The 14,093-nt window shown below is 29.8% G+C and overlaps 1 long non-coding RNA gene and 1 pseudogene across 1 annotated transcript; one reads left to right on the forward strand and one right to left on the reverse strand.

The window, feature by feature from the left end:
• The first annotated feature begins 4,315 nt into the window (after positions 1-4,315).
• LOC105791829 (60S ribosomal protein L14-2-like) lies at positions 4,316-10,599 on the forward strand (annotated as a pseudogene).
• LOC128042943 (uncharacterized) lies at positions 7,836-8,445 on the reverse strand. The gene is made up of 2 exons (XR_008198560.1): positions 8,305-8,445; positions 7,836-7,872 (listed from the first exon to the last, which is right to left on the reverse strand). It is a non-coding gene; the product is annotated as an uncharacterized LOC128042943 (long non-coding RNA).
• Positions 10,600-14,093: the final 3,494 nt, after the last annotated feature.

The following is a 14,093-nucleotide window of genomic DNA, read 5'->3' on the forward strand; positions in this document are numbered from 1 at the left end:
TTTTATGCTAGAGTCAGTGATGATCTATAATCATATGTTTGATATGTGGAATGGCATAGGTTAAGGTAGAAAAGGTAACTTGGCTAATGAATGATTGAGATGGATATATATATTTGGAATTGATACCTAGAAGTATGCTTGTAATGTGTGATTGATACTTGATCGTTAATGTTCCTGCTAAAGGCCTATAAGCCATGGATGTTTATAATGCGTAAAAATGCATGTGATAAAGTTGAATGGCATGACTTAATATGTTTTGGCATAGGTGAATTTAGTATTTGAATGCATGTAATGTTCTGAATTGATTTTGAATAGGTTGAAATCATGTTTGATTTGGTTGTTTTTTTGAATTGGTTAGGGGATCTGTTTGGCTTGAAATTGTATGAATTTGGTTTGGTTTTAATGGTATAAGATGGTATGAATCAATTAGGTAGTATTGCATAGGGTTAAATTGGAGCCAAAATGATGTTTTGCCAAAAACAAGGACCTCGTCACAACCACAAACATCTAACATCGCAATGTGGTGCCGACAGTGAGTGACATCATGACATCGGCATGTTCAAAGTCATGACATGACTTACTAAGTTCGTGACATCACGATGTGGAGATTGTGAGGTCATGACGTCAACCCTAAATTTTTAAAACTTTACAATTTAGTCCTAATTCGAGTTTGGGTTAACAAAAGAGCTTTCGTAAGCTCGTGTAAGACCCAAAAACAATTGTGTAATACTCTATGTACTTGAATTCTATTTAATTATGTATTTAAGTGATTAATTTTGCAAAAAAAAATTGAAATTACTAAACTGATAGCATCTCGTAGCTTGAACTTGGTGATCAGATCGGGTATGAGGTGTTATATTCACAAGCTTAACGCATGTTTTAAACACGTAAGTAAATATTGAAGGAAGTCTCGTGTGAAGTGGTCAACCTCATCCTCATCACATCACTAAAGGAGTTTTTAAAGAGTATGGAACTTATATTTTGGTTATATAGTGGCATGTACATAGGGTTAGAATTATATAAATTTTTGTTGTAAATTGTCATGTGGTTCTAAAACTATGCCATGCATGTTAAATATCATTTTGTACCTTAGAATGAACTTCTTTAGATGGGTATACTTATGAGTTATATGGAGTTTTTTAATGTTAAATTGATATATTTCAAGCCTAGTGTTTAGATATGATATAATATGTTTGAAAATGGTTTTGACTTAGTTTTAGGTGTTTTGGGTAATCTGTCTCTAATATTGTGACAGTGTCGTGACATTGAACACGAAGTAAAGTAATTTGTCTCTGGTGTCGCGACATCCAAGTTTAGTGTTACGATTTTGAGCTTATTGATTTTAGTGTCGCGACACTAACCCTATTTTGTTCCAATTAAGCCTCGAACGACCCCGTTTGTAACCAAACTTTAAAGTAAGCCTAAATATGACTTAATTAGCTATAAAAGAATTTATTTACGTTAAAATAAAGTCTTGAAACTAATGCTTGAATTTAGTGAGCTTTAGTGTCCAAATGTGACATCTCTTGTTTGGGACGTATCGTTTCATTCCGAATAAGGGGGTGTTACATAATTGGTTCAAAGCCCCTCTTTAGATCAATACTCACCTTTTTTTTCAGTTTACTTTAAAACATAGCATATGAACATTTTTTTACATTCAACCTCATTATCATTTATAATTGTACTCAATTGTTTTAAAATGAAATATATAAAGATTAAATTTCTCACTAATTTGAGCTTACACCTATAATATAAAGATTAACTTTGTTTGTGGCAAAACCTATATGTTTCCACTATGGTAAATACTGGTTTAGGAATATCAAACGAATCAAGGCGCACACAATTGAGCTCACTTTTATCATTAGAATATTTATATAGAAATTTTGCTTGCTTTTACAGATTTGTTGTTTAGTATTTATATACAAATACAATGAGAAGTGGTTGTTGGTTGGTTATAGCCTGATAAGCGCTCTATCATTAACTTCAGTTGCCATATAAATTAATTAGCACTATGTGTCATGTGGTAATTTTAAAGTGAGTAAAGAAACAGAAAAAGTTTGGACTCGAAGCCTTGTTTGTGAATGATTTTTGGAATCGGATTGTCTTTTCTTTGAATGGTACTTGGTTCCAGCTATCATTTGTCTTCTTTTTAGGGGGGAGAAGATAGTGAGAGATTTCCCACTATTAAAAAGTGTGCGACTGCTGAAGATGACAGTCACTTGGTTGTTTGGGTCTCATGAAATAAAAACCTTTTCTTTATTAAGTTCTGATTTTACCATAATGGGTAGCCATCATAAAACAAACAAACCTTATACACTAAAAGAAAGAGGCTAAAAGATTATGATCAAAGCAAGATCCTCCTATCTTTAGGAAGGGTTGTGGATCCATCACAGTCCCACTTAAAAGGACCCCACTATTATTAATTTTTAGGGTAGGAATTTGACATCAGCTTTCCTTTTTCAATCTAACAATTTCTGTTTTTTCCCTTTGTGTCTTTTGGCTACGTGCCATCAATCCACTAATATGGATAAGTTTAAATGGTTTAACAATTTTAATACCGTATGTATATGTATGTATGGCTTTCAGCTTTTTATGATAGAAAGGAAATCTATCCATATGCTCTTTGCCTTTTGACGTAAGACTGGTTAAGCATGGCCATCCATTCTAAATCCACTCCCAACAAAACCCAAAACCACAACATATAGCCTCTGATTTAAACGTTAAATCAGCTTCAGACATGATTAGCTGTTATCAATTCTGCAACCAAAAATATCACTTGATCAAAGTGTGGTTTTATTGACCAGATTCAAAGTTGGTACAGCAATTACCTTTTTTTGACATTGAAATTTTCTTTTGGGTTTTTCCTTTTTTAGTGATTTGACCTAAATAACTCTATGTGTTTTCATTTTCGGTTATAATATATCTTAAAATTTCTTTTATTTTATGAAGATTGAGAAATCTTTAATTTATTAAATTTTAATTTTATAACATTTATTAATTTTATATACAAATTATTGATTTTTTAATAATATTACTTAATTTAATTAGAATAAATTAAAATAGAAAAATTAATTTATTAATCTTGGTAAAATAAAGAAATGGAATTTATAATTAGACGGATCCTAGAGTGAGTGACACTGTATTTAAGTCTTAGCAAGTTGGGTGATAGTTAAATATCACAAACTCTGACCAGGAAATTTCTCACACATTTTCTTCCCAATTGATTAAACACGACAAGTTTGCATGACTCTGGTAAACGTGCATGAAGCAAGTTGTGATGATTAAAATAATAGCTAGTGTTGAAATGAGTATAATTTTTTAATATCCGTACAGTGAAGGAGCAAAAATAAATAAATAATCAAAAGGGGGGGGGGGGTTGAGAATATTAAATGCAAGCCAGCCCATGCCGTAAGCCTAAAGAATTCGTACATAGCGAAATAGGTATGGGGGCGTATGGCACTGCCAATAATACCGGTTTTTCTATGGGCCAAAACAAAACACAATACCATTTAGAAACACAAAACCAGGACAGCCTCGGTTTGCAACATTAATTGTATTATGTGCTGGCTTTCTTTGTTTTTTGTAATGAAGATAAGTTTCAACTTTTTGAGGGCTATTCTAGTGTTGTTGGGGTATTCATACAGATAATATTCCCTTCTCTTTCTCTCTCTCTGCTACTGCTGAGTTTTGTGTATGTGTGCAGTGTGCACTGATTTAACATGTATGGCAATAGCAACAGCAAAGACTACAGTATTATAGTGTGACATTATATTATTCTTGTTCAGTGTATAGATGTGTAAATTAGGTGATGATATATTATACAAAATGTGATTTTAAATGATGTGTGGTAATATAATCCGCATAGAATAGAATTATAAACAGTGAATGTTTAAAATTTGTATGAATGTGACAATATGGGATGGGATGGGATAAACAGCCGGAAAAAGGAAAGAAATAAAATCAAATCATGCTCCTCTACCCCACTTTGATATTATATATTATTATTTATTAGATTGTTTTGATATTAGGGGCAACTCCTGGGGTGGATACCACTCTTGGCTAAATGAAATCCACCTTCTCATGATGTTATCAAGCCTTAGAGAGGGACCCTAGCTACTTGTAAAGCCAAAAGCCAAATAAATAAATAAATAAAAGGATCAACGATCTAGAATGTATATTAAACAATAGTTACTGCAATGGCATGGCCTAAGTCATAAAATTCGTTTCATGCTAATCACTTTCTTTACAAGTCATTTTCTGACTTTACAGATAAGAGCATGGCTGTTTTGGAAGTGTTGGCACACCATACTTATTTATATTTTTAGTTGTTGTTGAGGGGATAAATATTTATTCATCAAAACAGTGTGTTTGGCAGAATGACCCAGTTCTTGCTATTGTTTTTTCATTAAACATGACTTTTGACCTAAATTTAGATTTAAATTGGTGTGGGATCCCATGCACAGGGAGACACGTGCTTCTATTTCATTTAAAATTACACACCCACGTACGTACGTACGTACGTATTATGTATATGGTATATAAATAATTGTAGCTGTCTCATTCTAATTTAACCCTAAAGTTTAAACCGAAATTGAATTACCAAATTTATGAAAATTGAATCCTTCAATGAATTTCTCCCCTAAATCAGCTAACTTACTAGGAATCTAACACCATGTTTGGTTGGGTGTATTGGCCTAATCGGTGGGTCCCGCTTAATCCCCCTCTAATACTTTGTTTGGTTCAGTATATTGCTATTACAGGTCTAATACACTACTGATCTAATCCCCAAAATCCACCGTTTTCTAATCCCTTCCTTGAGTTCAGATTAGGTGCTGCTTCAATTTTGGTCCCTGTTTTACCCTCCCGATTCACGCTTCTGTTTTACCCAAAATCCACGTTCTGTTTCTTCCTTCTACCTTTCTTCTCCACTCTCCTCACCGTCTTCTCCTCTAACATCCAAAGGTGTTCTGCTCCTCTAACATCCTCTGGCGTACCATTTGTGGGTGTGTTCTTCTTATCGAGATTTTTTTTTTCCCTTTTAGTGTGTTTTCATAGTTCTTTATTTGGTCTGTGAATGAAAAGGATGAAAATTTCTGGGTTTTTGATGCTTGGTAATTTAGGAAGCCTTTATTATAAACTTTTTGAGATATTTTTTTCTATTTATTTGAAGTTCAATGATTTGGATATTGGAACATATATTGTTTTTTCATCTAACTTTCTCAAATCCCAAACAAAAGACCCCTGAAAAAAAAATGGTTCTTTTTAGATTTTGAAATAAAGGCAGAAAAATGGTGAACTGGGAGCTAAACAGTTGCTGCAATAATGGCCAAGTTACCTTTCTGGTTACAATTGGTGTCTTCACTGTTGTCATTCTTGTTGTAAGCTTCTTTCTTGAATTTTTTTTCTCTTGTTTATAACGAAGATTGTAACACCCCTTACCCGAGACCGTTTCCGGAGTCGATTACGAGGCATTACTTAGCTTATCTTACTAATTCGAAGCATAAAAACTTATTTTGAAAATTAATTTCACTATTTACAGCAATCTGTCTAATCGCGCAGCAGTTACTAAATTAATTATAAATCGAGTTACGGGACTCGAAATTTAATTCCGAAAATTTTCCCTAAAACTAGACTCATATATCTTCCTACTATAAAATTTTCAAAATTTTTGGTTCAGCCAATTAGTACAGTTTATTAGTTAAAGTCTCCCCTATTTTACCACTTGACTGTCCTGACCTCTTGCCACTAAAAATAAATTTTCTCACTATAGGATTTTCATATGAAGTTATTACTCGTTTCTACAGAAAATATACTCAATAAGGAATCTATAGATATAAACTACAACTCATAACCATTTTTGTGCAATTTATAATGATTTTCTAAACTTAGAACAGAGGACTCCAAAACAGTTCTGACACTGTCTCACTAAAGTTCTCATATCTCAAAATATAAAATTTCTTTTGTTAAACCGTTATTTTTCCATGAAAATAGACTCAACAAGCTTTAATTCCATATATCATTCACCCTCTAATTAATTTTATACTATCCTAGGTGATTTTTCAAAGTCACATCACTGTAGCTGCTTGAAATCTGTTTCTTTACAAATTTTACTCTTTCATGATTTCCATGCATGATTTATCATCTAAACATACATATTACCAAACATATTCATACTTAACCATTTTAAAAGCCAAACATTATCACATACTCACACATCTTCCTTTAGCAATATCATAGATACAAACATTCAAATTGACTAATCCCTATACATCACTTAGGTATAAACATTACTTAGGTACATGCCACGTTATCAAAAGAAAAATACATCGCTAAATTACTCGAGGTCGGGATTACTCGGATGCTGGACCGAACAACTGGTTTTCTACTAACTGCATGCGGGAAACAACCAGACGCTGAGTATGGGAATACTCAATGGTATTACCATAATTCAAATTAATAACTTTAATCGATAATTTATATACATTTAATTTATGTCTACAATTATTCGTTAATTGCCTCATACTTTAAATCAACTTGATCATTAATAACAATAAGCAATATTTCAATCTTATATTTAATTGTATTCATACCTTGTTTCACTATCTAAATTTTATTGGATTTTCAACATCTCATTCTAATAACTCATTCCAATCCATACAAACTCAATCATTTCATCAACTCATTCATTATCATTTCTATTTATATTCAAATTTACACTTATAATCTTTTAACACTCAATTTACACATTAAATCCATAAATAAAATTCAATAACTTGTATTCAATTAAATTCACATATTATTTCACTATTTCAAATCATTTTATTTTCACTTGTCATTTTTACATCATTTCATATTACCAAAAACTATTTCATAAAATTTATCATTATTTGTTTCTTGAACCATAATTCTCACATTCCATTTTCACATCTCAATTCAATGTCTTATTTCAAATCAATTTACTTCAATTCAAATTGCTTTTAATTTCCAATCCATATACCTTCAAATATTCACATAATTCATAATTCAATATCATTTCTTACTTCAATTCTTTTATTTTCCCCTATTAACATGACTCGGACTTTGGCGGATACACGGATCCAACCAAACACACCAAGACGGCACCCAAAGGCCTCATCGGATAGTTCGAAGCAATAGTTGACACCAGTGTCTCATCGGCAAAGTCAAGTAAGTTGGTACCCAGACCTCATCGAATCTATCCGGTAACAAGATGACACCCAGTGTCTCATCGACTCAACGTCAAGTATCCTGAACACTTCCAATCCTATGGCATGCCAACTATATCCGACTCAAATTGACTAGTTAATAGGGTTTCGAATCATATTTCAATTCAATCACTTTCTCATACTTTCAATTCAAATCATTATACAATTTAATCACCATTTGATTCAATATATTTTTCTATTTCAAATTCACTTCCACTTTCAAATCAATATACAATTCAGACCAATACATATTTCACAAATCATACCTCGATTCAATCAAACCACTTTTCAGTCAATACTCAATTCACGTATTCACACTTATTCATAATTTAATTCACTTTTATTCAATTCATATTTTAATTCATTCAATTAAATATCGATATTCTCCTTATTTTATTTACTAAACATATTATTCAAAATTCAACAATTACTATCAATAAATTCAATATCAATATGTATATATATATATATATTTCATTCGATTCAATCATGATACTCACCTCAATTTTCTTATCATGTATATTAATTTAAATTTTAACAATTAATAATTAAATTCGAATTATGGTAATACTAACCGTAAATTTTCTCGAGTCACTCCTTGATCACCTTCCCCTTTCCTTTCTCGGCAATGACTCTTGCACGACATTAGCTACGTAATTAAACAATTAAAATTATTAAAACACAATTTCATCAAAACATTTCCATTTATACCTAAGCTTTACCTAAATTCTAATTTAATCTCTTATCAATACTAATTTTATTTTCCCAATCTAACTCCATATTCTCTCTTAATTCTTACTAAAACTCATTTTAACTCTTCATTTTCACCATAAATCCCTAATTTCGGGATTCTTTCAATTTAGTCCCTACTATTCAAAACTTACACTTTATTTTACAATTAAATCCTTTACTAACTTCTAACTTGAAATTCAATCAATTTAACCCTAATTCTTTCATTTATTCAACATAATCAATGTCTAGAAATATAACATCTTCCCAAATTTCAACATAAACCATGAAATATTTTGTTCTAGAACTCCAAAAACTCAAAATTATAAGAAAATAACTTAATTTAACTTACCAATTGAGCTTGAAACCTTGAAACCCCAAATTTTCTTTCTTTCCTTCCCTTTTTTTTTTTCTTTCCTTTCTCCCCTGTTTTCGTTTGCCTGTTCTGTTTCCATTTCTCTTTTTCTATCTTTTATTTCTTTTATTAAATTAGTTTAATATAATAACAATAAAATAATAATATAATATTTTCTTACTTAAATAATAAGTAAATATGTAATCATTACTAATATGTATGTATTTCATTCTTCCACATGTCATCATATACACCATGCATTTGTCAACAATTTTATTTATTTGAAATATAATAATATAATATAATTAATATAATTTACAATATAATAAATAATAATATACTTCAAAAAAAATCTCAGATTTTATCATGCATATGCCGCCTCATTTATGGGACTTGGCATATTTACCTATTTAGTCCTTTTAACTTTTCTTTAATCTATAATTAAACTTTTACCCTTGTTGCAATTTAGTCCTTTTTAATCAATTAACCATCGGAACATTAAAATACTTAACGAAACTTTAATACTACCCTAATGACACTCCGTAAATATTTATAAAAATATTTACAACTCAATTTATAGTATCGAGGTCTCGATACCTCGTTTTTGACCCAATTTGTCTAATAATTTCTTTTAAATCACAAAATTCACTAATTTAAAAATATTTCTAAAATCACACTGAACTTATAATTATTAATTAATAAATTTTTCTAACGTTTTCATCAGATTTAGTGATCTCAAATCACTATTCTGGCACTACTGAAAATTGGGCTGTTACAAAGATTATCTTTTTCTCTGCTATGCTTTTGGTTGTTGTAAGGAAACAATATAAACACGGTAAAAACAATGGCGTAATTTTGGTAAGAGCTCCCTGGTTATGTTTGTTTGAAGGATGATATATCTACGGTTTAGTTGACTAAGCCATGATTGTTAGTTTTAGTTTAAAATTTAATAAGTTTCTTTTTTTGGAGAAACCATCGAATTGATGGTAATTTGAATTACGAAATAGATTAACAGTTTAAATAGTTTCTTGGTTTGCACGTTGAAGGAAATTGGGTTCTTTTCTGGGAGCATTTGTGATTTACTTTTGTAATACTTGTAAATCTGTTCATAAGGAACTCATAAATGCTATGGCATTTACAACAATTTTCATAAGTTGTTCATAAGGATGAGGATGCCAAGGTTTTAGGAGTTTTCTAGGAGGATTCACTGCAGTTGAATTTCTGTTAAAAGATACAGCATTCTTTGGAATTTGAACTGGTTGCCTCTGTTTGCTTAAATGGATTGACCTAATGTTTCCCCCTGATTGTTGTAGCTATGGAGAACAGTGCTGTTGCTGCCTTTTAAGCTCATTACAGTATTCTTGCATGAAGCAAGTCATGCAATTGCCTGCAAACTTACCTGTGGTCATGTAAGAAAGCCCTTTCCTTTATCACATGTCATATGAAGGGTTTAAACATGTCTTTAATGTGACCATTAGATTTTGGCTGCATAATTTTTCTACTAACCCATCTTGCTGGTTTTAGTCTTTGGATTATGGTCTGCTCAATTATCAATGTTCCTTTATCAGCCAACTAGTCTAGTTGAAGTCCTATAGGTGTTATTTGGAGATGTGCGTGTAAGAAGTGACTGTATTTTTAATGTGGCAGGCACTTGTTGATGCCCCGGATATGGTAAGAGGCCAAATGAACTTCAAGAGGCTTACATTGACAGATATCACAATTGACATTCCACGTGTTCCCAAGAACAAATGGGTTGATCGAAGCTATGGAGAAGGCTGGTAAGGACGACGACAGCTTTCACCAGCATTTGTAATGTTGTTTCTTAAAGATATGTTTTCTTTCTTATCACTCTTATGTTAACTTGCAGATGTTAAGAACAAATGGGAAAGTAGCTCGTGGGGTAGAAAGTTGATTGTCCAGAAGAGAAGAGCATCTCTCAACGACTTTGATAGGTTCAAGCTATGTTGGCTAAGATCAAGGTCAGTTTCGATACACCCCTATTGTGTCTACCGTTTTATACCAGAGTTCTTTTCTTGAAAGCACTTCCTCAAAACTTCAATCGAAGCTTGACGAGCTGTAATACGGTTTTGCAGAGGTCTGGAGTCATCAAGCAAGAACTTGCTAAGCTGAAAAAGGAGAATGCATCTTGAATTTGATATTGAATCATGGATTTTTGTTAGTTTTTGTCATCAAACATTCTGCAGGTTGTTCTTTTTTGTAATTTTTTCTTTTATTTACAAATGATTAAAAAGATTAAAGATCAGTTGAGAGATCTTTGTTTGCTATATTACATATTTTATAGTGAGTTTAATAGCAGGATATTGCTTTGCTTAATGCAATTTTTCTTATCGAAATTCTGGTATTTATTTATATTCCCTTTATAGCATAATGAAAAATAAGACACTTAAGCTGTTTAAGTTTATAAGCTTCAAAATAAAAAGTTTTGATGTATTGTTTAGACAAACTCAAGCTGCTCAAGCTAGATATCGAGTTAATTATCTTACCTTAATTTATGTGTGTATATACTAAGTTTTGCTGATAATAAATATTAACCATTCATTCAGATAATTTTCCTATACATATGTATTTGTGTATATAAAATCATGCATTTATAAAGTAATAAAACACTGTCCAATACAACCAAGCATTTGGTTTAAATGATTGATACATGATCAAAACAAAAGAATAAGAAACAAAGAATGAGTAACAAACAGTTACATACAGTTACATGTTAATTTTAATATTAATTATTTCAAATTATCTTTTATAGTATCATATATTATGATTTGAGTAAATTCATATAAAATATTAATTATTAAGAATTTTATTAAATTATGATTTGAGTAAATTCATATAAGAATATTGATTATTAAGAATTTTATTAAATTATATATTTTAATTATAATATATTTAATAATAATTATGTTAAATTATATTTTATAGTATCATATATTATGATTTGAGTAAATTCATATAAGAATATTGATTATTAAGAATTTTATTAAATTATATATTTTAATTATAATATATTTAATAATAATTATGTTTAAATATGATTAAATTATTTATTATTGATATTAATAATCTTATTAAAATTTAAATAACAATAACAATAATAATTTACCAAAACAAATTTCTGCTAATTATAAGAATTTTATTAAATTATATATTTTAATTAAAATATATTTAATAATAATTATGTTTAATTATGATTAAAATATTTATTACTGATAATAATAATCTTATTAAAATTTAAATAACAATAACAATAATCATTTACCAAAACAAATTTATGCTAAGGGTATTCTAGTCATTTTAGTATTTTCCATTATGCTATTACACCTCTATTCCATTCAACCAAACACAAGATTACTATTACGCCTCTATTCCATTACATTCAACCAAACAGTTGATTTGCTATTACACCTCTAATCCAATACACCTCTAATCCCAATACACCTCTAATCCAATACAGCGAACCAAACGCACCCTAAATGAATGTGGTTCTATCTCTTTTGTCTTCTTTTTTTTTTTTTTTAATTAGCAGACAGAAAAAGGTCCCTGCCAACATATCCTTACAAAAAGTGCTATATTAATACAAATTCAATGACACTGATCAACACAATAAGAAATGAAAAACATTATGAGCAAGAAAACTAAAAAATATGACATGTTGGTCCAATTAATTCAGAAACCTACATTTGAACAAATCAAGGATATATAACATGTATGACATGTCCCCATACATTTATATATATATATATATATATATATATATATATATAATTTGTTAACTAATATATAAATAATTAGAAAGTAAATATATATAAAATATAATATTTCCGTTTATTTATTTAGGCATAATTGCTTTTTGGTCCTCCAACTTTACAAAAAAGTTATTTTAATCCTTGAACTTTCCATTTTTGTCAAATCACCTCAATGTAGATGGAAAATTAATGTTTGTTAACTTTGCTAACATGGCATACATGTGGATTACCACATAGATAACACGTAAGCATTTAATTACTTTTTAAAATGTTAAAAATATTTTTATAATTTTTAATAATTTTAATGCTTTTTAATTTTAAAAATAGTTTTTATAATTTATTTTGAAATTTTAAATTTTAAAAAATTAATTAAATGTTTACGTGTCATTTACATGGCAATCTACAAGTATGCAACATCAACAAAATTAAAAAAAGTTACTTTTGTAACATCTCATTTTCAGTGGTGTCGAAAATAGTGGTTTCGGTACAACAATTCTGACAAGTGAGTTATTATTTTATTATTTATTTATTGTCCACGTGATCATATTTAGGTCGTATTAAAATTTTGTTAAGAAATTTTGATGTTTAAATGATTTATTAAGTAAAAAGGACTAGATCGTAAAAGGTGTAAAAGTTGAATTCTATTAGTTAAAAGGGCTAAATGGTTATGGAAAGGAAAGATAATGGACTTATAAGGTAATTATACCATTATTAAAATAGTGGATTGTGTTGGATAGGTTTTATGGTAGTTTAAATGATTTATAAAGGTTAAATTGGTAATTTAATAAAGAAATGAAAAAGATAAACTAAAACTATGTATCATCTTCCTTATTCTTTCATTTGAAAACCTAAAATTATCCATTAAAGAAGAAGATAGGTTTGTCCAACATATTGTGATTGCATGGTGAGTTTTCAAGCCCCGGTTTTCATGATTTTTATGTTTTTGAGTTCGTTTTAGCTTAATCTAGCTATCCCGGTGGTTAATTTGCAAAATTGCTAAAGGTTGAGGGACTTTCCATGAATTTTTTTGGATGTTAGTTGATAGATTATTAATCTTTATTGTAAAATAAACAAGTTTTGTTAAGTGATTTTTGATGAATTTTGAAATTTGGGATTAATTTGTTAAAAGTGTAAATCCTTAAGTTTTAGTGTGAAATGTTGGTATTTATGGGTTATTTCAAGGTCACTTGTAACATTGGTTAAGTTTGATTTATGCTAAAATGAGTTATATTTAAGTTATGAACTTAAGAACTAAATTATGAAAAGTCAAAGTATTAGAGGTAAATTTGTAATTTTACATAAATATGAATTATGGATTAAATTGAATACTAGAAGTACTTAATTGATTGAAATTATCTATTTAGATCAAGATAAATCACATTCGGACTTAAATCGAGGAAAAGCATTGAATACTAGAAGTACTTAATTGCTTGAAATTATCTATTTAGATCAAGATAAACCACATTCAGACTTAAATCGAGGAAAAGCTAAATCTTCAGATTAGTGTTCGATTATACTTCTACAACCCTAGTTATCGAGGTAAGTTTATATGAACTGTGATCGTTTTAATGTTAGCTAAATTGAATGTTTACTATGTTGTTTTAATATAAATGAATCTATATATAAATGTATCCATGTTATGATGAATTGACGGATAATGAGTCCCGGTTGAACTTTAAGAATTCTTGCATTTGTTGCGGATTCTCCACAGCTCGTGTGAGCAGCATCGTGTAGCTTACATTCTGACCCACAAATCGTGTGAGCATTGATGTAAAGAAAATGTTACGATTATATGTAAAGGCACACTATGTGTGAGCTTTCCCGAGTATCCGATGTAATTCTAGATGGTTCAACAGGTAAGAAAAGGAACGGAACGGTAAGTATGTTAATGGAAATGTTCATGATTTTATGAAAAGGTTGATGCATGTGTAGTGTATCTTATGAAACCTACTTATGATATAAATGAGCTTATATGTGATGTTGATGAACCTACTAACATGTGAGCTTGATGATGCTTGA

Source organism: Gossypium raimondii, chromosome 8 (genome assembly GCF_025698545.1).
Source record: "Gossypium raimondii isolate GPD5lz chromosome 8, ASM2569854v1, whole genome shotgun sequence".
NCBI lineage: Eukaryota > Viridiplantae > Streptophyta > Magnoliopsida > Malvales > Malvaceae > Gossypium > Gossypium raimondii.